Consider the following 10,716-nt stretch of genomic DNA (forward strand, 5'->3'; position numbering starts at 1 on the left):
ATCTGCACATCCCACTGTGCATGTGGCCTGAACGTTCTCCCACATGGAGAGCAAATGCAAACTCTCTCTCTCCTTCTCTTTCTCCCTGTGGTATTAGCTATGGTAGTTCATAGACTCTAGCACCCCAGACCGCTCTTATGCATGCTTGCAGCATCTACCCAGCCCACCTGCTGCACATATGTGCAAGAGAGCATCTATGTGCAGCATCTACCCTGTGCATGTCAGATCTGCGTGTATGTATTCACCTGGTCATGTGTCACAAAGCACATCTAAGCGAATCTGCATGCACGTATTTGTTTTCCCTCAAAAAGGTGCAGGAGGGTGGGTGGGTGTTAAAGAGTGTGTGTGCATATTCGCACACTCAAGAGTGATTTCACAGGCTACATTCAAGCGGTTCTGATTGTCTGCCTCAGATGGTCCATCTTTTGCTATTATTGCCCCATTATGCCTCTCTCCTGTGAGAGGATCCCCTTAAACAACCTCAATTACATCATAAGAGCCCTTAAACAGCCCTGATACCCACAGAAAACATTTACATAGGCCGGATCTTTTATTGACTTTACATTCCGAGAGAGGCGAGCAAAAAATCTATGCCTTCAAACTACAATATCTCACGCTTGGTTAAGTCCGAATGCAGAAACGGGCATGGTTTTAAGCTGCACCTGTGCTTGATGGATCAGATCTGATAGCATGTTCCTTTTCTTTTCCTTTGTGCCATTATTTATTATTAGACTCTCATTCAAGTTGAAAGTGCAAAAACTCCAAAGTCAGTGATTAGTTGTAAATAATAGAACTTAGGGACCTGTGCGATTGAACTTCTCAGGCAGGAAGTTTTGATCAAAGCGCCGTCTAATTCCAGCGGGTTTTTGTGTCTCAGGCAAAAGACTACATCTGCTCAGGGAGACGCAATGAAGGAAGTTGAATAATTTAACTTTTTCATTTGTAAAGATAATCAGCCCATTCTGAATACATCTTGGGTCTCATAAATGTTGAATAACCTATCAGCCTCCAGTTGCCGTAAATTATGAAAGGCGCTAGTGATGGGAATATTAACAAAGCGTGGATGCCGGGACTCTACATTCTTTAGTTCAAATGCATTACCGAAGACCATGTGCGTGTCTGTGTGTTTCGGACAGCGGTGGGATAGACGGAACGGGGGAAGTGCCTGCTTGCCCAGAAGGATGTTGAATCAAGGGCAAAGCTTCCCAAAGTGTCAGGTCCACTGTATGTCAGTCCTTGCACTGTATTACGAGTACATACGGCTCTTCGTATGTTGTGATTGTGGACTGGGTGAGCTGATTGTGTGTTTGTTTTCATGCTGGGTTGGCACTAATCTTTTCGGTTAGTTTGTGAGTTTAGAGAGTGGTTGCATAGGTGTCATGTTTCTGCTTAAACAAGATGTGATTGGATATTGGTTAGTGAAAAGAAGTAAATGTGACTTTATGTTTCTGTTTCCCTTTAAGGTGTGTATAATGCAAGTGCTCCTTTGGAATATAACATCCTGCTCAATGCAGGTACTGAGCGGCCCCTCATCCGCCCTGCTGGACCAGAGCACTCCCTATTACTGCAAGGATTGGACCCCTACACCATCTACCACATTCAAGTACAGGCCTGTCAGCCAGGTACTCTGCAACCTGAACAGTGCAAACCATTTTTCCTTTCTGTCTGTTTAAATATGTTGTATTAGTTGTCATTTTTACCTGCGTATCAAATGCTTTCATGTCAATATTTGTATGTGCAGACGGTTGTGGTGTAGGACAGGGGGTGTCTGCTCCATTAGCACAGGACCCTCCAGTTCTCACAGCTGCAGGTACGGCCATTATCGAGGTCCACTTGAGTCATCGGACTCATCACTAACTACTTCATATACAGGTGCAAGGCACTCATTCTCACATATGATCAACAAAACATCCTGGTATCTCATACCATGCTGCTCACTGCACAATAAAAGACTCATTTGATCACTCTGCACACTCAGTCATCAGGATTTTTGTCTGATAGGCTGTAGACTTGTGCCTTGGTACCTGTGGTAGTCTGTTTGCTAGAACAGGGTTATTTTGTCAACTTAATCAGCCTAAACAACTGACTTACTGTAGCGCCCCTTGATTTTGAAAATTGTAACACTTAAATATAATGAATGAAACATTTAATTACTTATTTTTGTATAGATCAGAATAGAATTTTATATTTAATGTTTTTTTATTATTTTATATTGATTTAATTTGTAATTAATGATTTCAAATTAAAGATTACAAAGATGTATTTAAAAATATTAAATACATTTTAAATCATTTTAATTAATTGTTTGATATTAATTCATTTATTATTATTTGAATTTATTTTAGCAATGCTGTGTCTGTCACAATCTCAAAAATCCCCTGCAGTTCCATTATGAACCACTAGGCGTTCAAATCCTTTGCGCAAGAGTAAGACATTTGGATGGAGACATTTGGCACAGAAATGTTCACTGTTAATTGAACAGAATTTCCTTTCATACATTGCCTCATAATTAGTGCTGTCAAACGATTAATCACGATTAATCGCATCCAAAATAAAGGGTTTTTTTACATAATATGTATGTGTACTGTGTACATTTATTATGTATATATAAATACAAAAACATGCATGTATATATTTAAGAAAAATATGTTATGTTTATATATTAAATATATTTATATGTAATATAAAATATAATAATATAAACATATAAATGTATATACATGTAAATATTTTCAAAATATATACTGTATGTGTGTGTATTTATATATATACATAATAAATAAACACAGTACACATACATATATTATGTAAACAAAAACCTTTATTTAGGATGCGATTAATCGCGATTAATCGTTTGACAGCACTACTCATAATTGATATATGCGATCTGATCAATCGTAACGCAAAATCCGCCATTTTGTCCGACAAACAATTCAAACAGGAGAGTAGATTAACTTTGGTAGACTTAAATTTAAAGAATGCTGTGTACTGACACCTATACGCGGTTGAAATAAAATACCTTCTGATGTTCAGTTTATTTCGTGCTTTGAGTAAATATGAAAAGATGATGGGTTCACGTGCCACTTGAGTTGAGGCGTTACAGTGATCTGTCATGTAACATTAAAGAGCCACAAAATGGGATTTATACTTTGAATGTCTTAATCACAAAATCTGAAAGCTGAGGCTTTGTTTCATACCAGAAGTAACCTGCTCTGTCTTGTCTGTTGGCGCATTGTTAGTTTTCTCTTTGCTCCACAATGTATTTTTCTAGTACCATGCTGTGCTGTTTGAGCAACAGAAACGTCAATGAGTAAAAAAAAGACTTTGAAAATTGAATGGAAATGAAGAATCATCAGAATAAGAATTGAATATTCATAGCTATATTAGCCTGAAGTACAGTTGTCAGTACTTGAATAAAGTTGGTCCTGTCAGCATAGGGCCATTTTAAGACATATTTTGCCTCTGTGGACATGTTAACAACCAGTACTATTTATTAGCACTCCTCTCTCAATCTCTGCAAATGCACTTCCATACAAAGATGCTGTCAGGCTAATGTCAGTGCAGAGCTTGCATGAGGATAAATGTGTGTGTAGATGTGAGTCCATGTCAGGGCATGTTTGAAAGGAAGGCCGGAAACGTTGTCGAACACAAACAGTAATTATGCCGTGACCTTGAGGTGAACAGGCCAATCACTGCTGGTTACACTTGTCAACATTTCCTCTCTAGTTCCTGTCTGTCTGACAGCAGGAAAACGCAGAATGGTGTGTGGAGTGCTTATGTGGATATCAGCTGTATATCAGTGACTGTGGTATCTGAGTGCAGAGAAGAGAGAGAGGCTGATCGGCAGCTCTAAATGGAAGATGACATTGCCCTGCTGACTTTGATTATTCCAGGCACATTCAGAGCTGTTTGAGAGCAATATGAAACAGAATGCCATGATGCTTGCACCCCGCACAGAGGGAATAAAGCTAAGACTGGCATGGCACGATCACATCAGAATGCTTTGCTCCGCTGTTACAGAAGCATCCTTCAAGGAGAACGGAGAGCGATGCGCCGGGGAGTAGCTAACTCTATCATTACGCTGCCATCATTGCCCTTATGGTCGGAAACAACACAGCCGGCCGTGCTTGAACCTTTATTGCTGCACATCGTGAATTTAAACCAATTTAAACCATTCAGATTTGACTTGAAGGATTCCAGACAATGATCAGATTAAACCATAAATTGAGACGTCTTCCCAACATTCTTGCTCTTGGATGGCAGCAAAAACAGTGTTTACGGCATCTACGTGATTGTGTGTGTGTGTTAGCAACAAGGTAAGATTTTAGTCAAGGGCAACGCAGCTTGTTGACCAGTGTCATTCATATGCAAGGTCAGATCAGTCTAAGCCCGCATAAATCTTAAGAAAATATCATTAGCATAGCCACAGATGCCGGGGCATTCCGACGAACGCATGACTGGATTTCATCTTAGCCCTGATTTGGAAGCGGGATAAACTCTGGCAAATACATCACATTCAGGGGGCAGAGAATTCACTCGTGGCTTAAAGGACTTGGTGTATTATTCTATCTGCTCATCTTAATACCGGCGATCAGCGCTGCGCTAAATGTAATCGGTTTAATGTGCTATTGTGTATGTATTCAGCTCATTGGAGGTTATCTGAGATTGTGAAGTGAGTGTCCCCTCCTCAGGGATGTTTGTCCTCCATGCATCTAACTTATATTACACAGGAGAATGAGGTATTACCTGGGATAGTCCTTGGCTGCTGTACAGAATTATTGTAAATCAGTTCCTAAGAATTCATCCGTGTTAATATTGCATGCATACAGTTGATACAGAAGATGCTGGTGAGACAATACAAGCATTGATGAACTACTTATTCATCTAGCTGTTACAGCCTCAAGACGCTGGACTTCTTAAATGGGTCATGTCATATGATAAATCAAATTCTTGTTGATGTTGATGAAAGTAAAAGAGTTTGATTTATTGATATGTAAATAGATAGTATTAGGACTAATCAGCAAAAATGTATCCGTTCAAAAATGCTGGATTTTTGACCTCATAAGTAGGAAGCAGGATAGATTTTTAAGGAAGTGTCATTAAAATGCAGTATAAATATTGTGAAATATTATGAAATAACTGTTTTCTTTAATATATTTAATATGTAATTAATTCCTGTGATAGCAAAGCATTGTGTAAGTGAAGAAGTGCTATTGCAAAAATTTGTAACCAATGGATGAAAAAAATGTCATGACCCTTCTACAGTCAAAGATGACATTTTCGGTTTGCTAATAATGAGTAAGATCTTTTATTATGCATCTTTCTTTGTAGTCACTTCATCACGACTGGCCTGTGACCCTGCTTATGTCATATCCAGAATTCCCAAAAAGAGTTTTTGTGTGTAGGAGAGTCCATGTCCTTACATCTTATTCTTCTGGAAATATTTTTTTATTTGCTTTACTGGACAGGGTGTTTAATTTAGATCGAAGTCTTAAACATTCATTTTTTATCAGGGCAAACGTATGAAAAACAAAATGCCTATTACTATGTTTACTTCCTGACTTCCTGAAGCAGAAGGTCTTCTGTTCCAGATGCAGTGTCGGTATGTGTGTGGAACAGACTGCTGATCGCAGCTGTGTGCTGTAGTTTAGCGCCATGGTGTGAGACGTTCCTCTCCCCTGCCAGCCTCTGTTTGGTTTTATTTTAATGCGGTGGGTGAGATTAGGCCGTTGCGGTGCGAGTGGGGCCGGCAGGGTCCACATTAGAGCGGTGAATGTCATTTTCTCCAGCAGCATGGAAGCCAGGCCTCTAATGTGGAGGAATTAATGAAGCTTGAGCAAAGCCCAGCGCTCTGCCCCTGCTCCTCACCCTCCTCTGTGTGTTCTTCCTCATCTCTGCAACCTTCCTTTGGCACCCCCACTGGATTTGTTTGTTTTGGGGCTTCATTTTTAACTGCAGCGGCATTTGAAGGAACTTTAAAGAAAACGCTTTATGCATTTTGTCATGTTTTTGTAATCTTTCATTCTATGGTAGATTAAGTATTTCTGGTTTTTCATTTAATCTTAACTCCGTTTCCTCCAGACGACCAATTGGAACTCAAGAGGAACTGCTGGTGTTCATCTGGACTAGGGATGCAACGATAATAGATTTTGTTGGTACGATTATTGTCTGAGGAATAATCACGGTTTTACGATTATGGCGATTTATGCATTTATTCATTTCACAACATTACTAATGTATAAAATCACATGAACACTCTTTAGATATTAAAGCCTTATTTTTTTTTGCTGGCTTTTGAAACAGAAATAACACAGTAACCAACAATACAGCACAAAATAATAATAAACAAAAGACAAACAAAAGTCCATCTCTCCCATTGATTTGGAAACAAAATCTTATGAATAATACTACAACAGGGATAGTAAATAACAAAGTTAATGAAGTATTATTAATATATATTAACTTTATCCCACAGGGGAAACTGTTACTAATGATGGAAATAAACTGAAATATTATTGTAATCAACTGTCATCCATACATATTAATTTAAAAATCTTTATAATAATTCATATGATTTTACATGTGGCCTGAGAAAATCTTGTCTATTATTTTGGTTTGTGAGACTGGAGATCGTGCTGCGCACGTGTAAAAACATTCAGGAGGACACAAACTTCTTGAGAACTTCTTGAGAACATTTATTAATAAAAATAGATTAAATAGCCTACTGGAGAGATGCACAGATGCAGGTAGTAATCTGGACCGAAGGTCACCTAGAGTTCATCAATGCCTCAGATTCCCTTCTACCATTCAGTGAATATGAACACAGAGTCACTGCCGTCAACTCTAAAGGCTCTGCCTCCAGCTCCTGGACCTCCGTCCGAACTCTAGAGGCAGAACTGCAGGGGATGGGCGCACCCTCGGCCCACCCCACCAGTGCCTACTCTCTTCTGCTGAGCTGGATCCAGCCTAACATGACAAATGGAGTGATTTCCAAGTACAAAGTGGTGTACCAGAAACTACACAACGATCCTATGTTCAACTCCACAACTGTTACTGCTCGTACAGTTCTGGTAATACTCTTTTCTTTCATCAATTCGATATGCTGTACAATACATTGTGTGAGAAGTTATAAATGAACCATGTGCAAACAAGCAAGACGATTGAGTAATGATCCATGAAATAGCACCCACAAAAAATATTTTTTCACTAATCTATCAAATGAATAGAGAGGCAACACTTTTTTTCCTATTATTAGACAGAAACAAGAATCAAAGAAACTGTTATCTGTGATTATCAGTTGACAAAACTACGCTATCATCTCTGAGAGGAGTTGCACAGATATGAGGCTACTTTCTTTTTTTAAAGATTTATTTTAGCTGTTTTTGCCTTAATTATGATAAGACAGTGTAGAGCTGACAGGAAGCGAAGTGGGAGAGAAAGAGGGGGGCGGGATCGGGAAAGGTCCTCGAGCCGGGATTCAAACTCGGGATGCTTGTAGCGCAACAGCGCTGTATATCGGTGCGCTGCCCACAAGGCTATCGGTGCCGACTATGATGCTACTTTCTGAATGTGAAAAAGAATATGATATATAAGACAATATAGGGGGACTGGGGCTAGCTGACACAGGTTTTACATCAGTGAATAGTTCTGAAGGTTGGTCAATTTTGGTAAAGTCATTTTCTGTGTAGTCACATATCTTAAAGTTTTGGTTACCAAAAAAAAGCTGTTGGACATTTTCCTGGTTATTACCCATGAAAAAAAAACATACAGTTATTAAACACAAATAGCTGAAGTCATTTTGTCACAATAAATGAGGAAGGTTGTGACAATGGCAATTAAGTAGCCTACAGTAGACTTTTCAGCAAAATTTAAAGAGTTTATTAATAATGAAACACAAAACATTATATTACACAAAACAAATACAAACAATATTGCAATATTTTAATTAATAAATTGTATATACTACTGTTTAGAAGTTCAGTAAGATTTTTTTTTTTTATTAATAGTTTTATTCTCAATTTTATGGGATAATGTGACACTAAATACTGCTTTGGCATTCTAGGATGACAAAAAAATCTTAAAATAAAAATCTTAAAATAGAAAACATTTATTTTAAATTGTAATAATACTTTACAATATTGCTGTTTTACTGTCTTTTTGAACATGTAAATGCAGCTTTGATAAACCTAATGTTTCAAAAATAAAAATAAATAAATAAAATTAAAGAATCTTACAGACCAAACCTTTGAAAAGTAAATTAATAAACATTTAAAAATGTTTGAGAGCATGCTCCAACCTTTTGATTATTTTGCTGAATTTAGCTAGATTGTTTGCTTAGATAATCTTTATGATTTATTTTGAGCCTACTTTGAGTGTATATTGACCCATTGTTGTGTTTTTGGCTGCAGCTGCTTCTAGTTCTCAGCTCAGCTTCAGCACCTGAAGTTTCCAGCATCAGCATCTGTCTGAGATCATTCATCAGTGATCAGCACATTGCTCGCGTGTTTAAACAGATTCCTCATCCGCTGATGTCTCCACCTATAAAAGTAGCCACTGTGATTCATGGCGTTCTCATGTTTGACACCGAGGAAAAATAGTGTGCTTCTTTCCTCGCAGATGCTCACAACTGCATCACGGCCAAATTAAAGGCTTCAGCTTGAGCTCCTGTTCAAAACAAGTGTGAACAGAGCCAGCTTGCCCCCTGATAGCAGCAACACCACAGGGGAAAGAATCCAGAACCCACTGAGGAGTTCAGCTTCTCCCACAGAGCGCCAGATAGATGCCTGCCTAATAGACAGATTAATTATTTTGATAGCAATTAATGAACGTCATCCAGGATAGGCCTTTTATCAGCACCCCTCTTTTCTTCGTGAGTAATTTACAGTTCCGCTTCTATTCTCTTGGCAGTCCTTTCAGGTTTTCTTGACCTCCAGAGGTCGGCTTCAGTGGTGAACGTGTGACGTCAGATTGCAGTTAATCAGCTTGTAATTAATTTTCCACGTGTCCTCAGCCCTCTTGAGTTATGACCCTGGCCTGCTAATGGCTGATGCAAATTTATCATTTTGCAAATTGTACATTTTTTGTAATTTTATAATATAACATGATTAAAATGTGTATTTTTATAGAATATTTAATGTAAAATGTGAATTTTATGAGAATACATTTTTGGAAATAAATATTTTGAAATAGAAATAGCACTAGTATTTTTAGTTTTGCCTTTTTAGATAGAACCAGGCTAATTATTTGTGATGTAAAGAAAGGAGTTTACAATATAAAGGTTCATTTACCCATACTGCTCTGAGTTTTTCCATGGTCATCTGCTGAAGACACTGCCCAATCGCATAGCAGCTGCCACGGGGAAATTGTAGTGTGGGTATTAGTGCAATTTCTCACGGCTACATTTATAATCCATCGATCCTGCAGAATCTTTTTTTGGACACTGACTTTGTGCTATATCAGCTGTCCGCCTGCCATGTCAATACTTGGCCTGCAGTGGGGCATCATATTGATTTAGCTGTTGCCAACTGTTGAGTGGCTACAGGTTAATGTTCTCTGGTGGAGTGAAGTTGTTTTCATGTCTGAGAATGAAGGATTATGCAGAGAAAAAAACTTGTCATTCCTGCTAGTGCATGCACTTGTAAATATTACAAGGAAAAATCCTCAACAAGCAATATATTATATTATATCAGTTTATCTTTATATATTATATTGCAATAATAGCTGTACATGTTATGTAGCTATGAACTAAAAAACCTATACATTCCAATTAGTTTTTAATATTATATATTACATAATATTGCTTATGTCAGACTTTTGTACCTGTTTTGCCCCCGTAGTCCTTCCTGTGTTTCCTTATTTGGTCATTTTCCTGTCCTCGTTTAGTCTGATTGTCTTATGTGATCCACCTGTGTGTCTCCAATTATCCCTAGCATTTAAGCTCCTTTCTTTGCGTTTCTCCGCTGTCAGGTCTACTTCGTCGGTACATGTGTCATTCCTCGCTCCTGTGTTGGATTACCCCAGTGTTTCGTGAATTAAAAAGACTGTTTATTATACTCCTTGTCTCCATCGTTCCTCAGACAGTGTAAGTGTGACACATGCACAGCAGCCCTAAAAAGAATTTGGACTCTACTTGTTGGATGTTGTGTGTTTCCCGTGTTCCTGTTGTGGATTATCCCCTGTGATTCCTGGATTAAAGACTTTTGCTTGTACTCAACGTTTCTCTCTCGTTCCTCCCACAGCGAAGTGTGACAGAAGACCCAACCAAAAACAGTAACCTCCGTTTGTCTACCCTCCGTTTTGTTTTCCAGTTTTCTCTCAGTGTTTTTGTTTCCGTGGTGTGCCCTTATGGATCCTCTCCTTTGCCCCGAATTCCTCCTCCTCCTGCTGGAGCAGGGGGAGCACTCGCTCGGGGACCATACCAGACTGTTTCTGGCCCTCGACGAACTTACCAGCTTCCCGAACGACGTGCTCTGTGCGTTCTATGACGCCAGCCTGAACACCACGTGCAGAGCGCCATCGCCCGAAGATGGTCCTCGAGCGGAATTCGGCACCTTCGTGGAGTGGACTCTGGCGAGAAATGGATCTCCGTCCCCCGCCTGTTCCCAGGAGAATCTCGCCAATTCCACTCCCGACCCAGTGCGCAGCCCACCATCTCCCCGATGCGCGGAGCGCATGCCCGAGCCCACCGCTGACGGAGAGCCAGAGCCCGCCGCGACC

The 10,716-nt window shown here is 39.3% G+C and overlaps 1 pseudogene; it reads left to right on the forward strand.

Annotated features, from left to right (window-relative positions):
* LOC107719499 (usherin-like) overlaps positions 1–10,716 on the forward strand; it is a 236,590-nt pseudogene that overhangs the window by 196,389 nt on the left and 29,485 nt on the right.

Source organism: Sinocyclocheilus rhinocerous, unplaced genomic scaffold (genome assembly GCF_001515625.1).
Source record: "Sinocyclocheilus rhinocerous isolate Xijiao unplaced genomic scaffold, SAMN03320098_v1.1 scaffold1234, whole genome shotgun sequence".
Classification (NCBI taxonomy): domain Eukaryota; kingdom Metazoa; phylum Chordata; class Actinopteri; order Cypriniformes; family Cyprinidae; genus Sinocyclocheilus; species Sinocyclocheilus rhinocerous.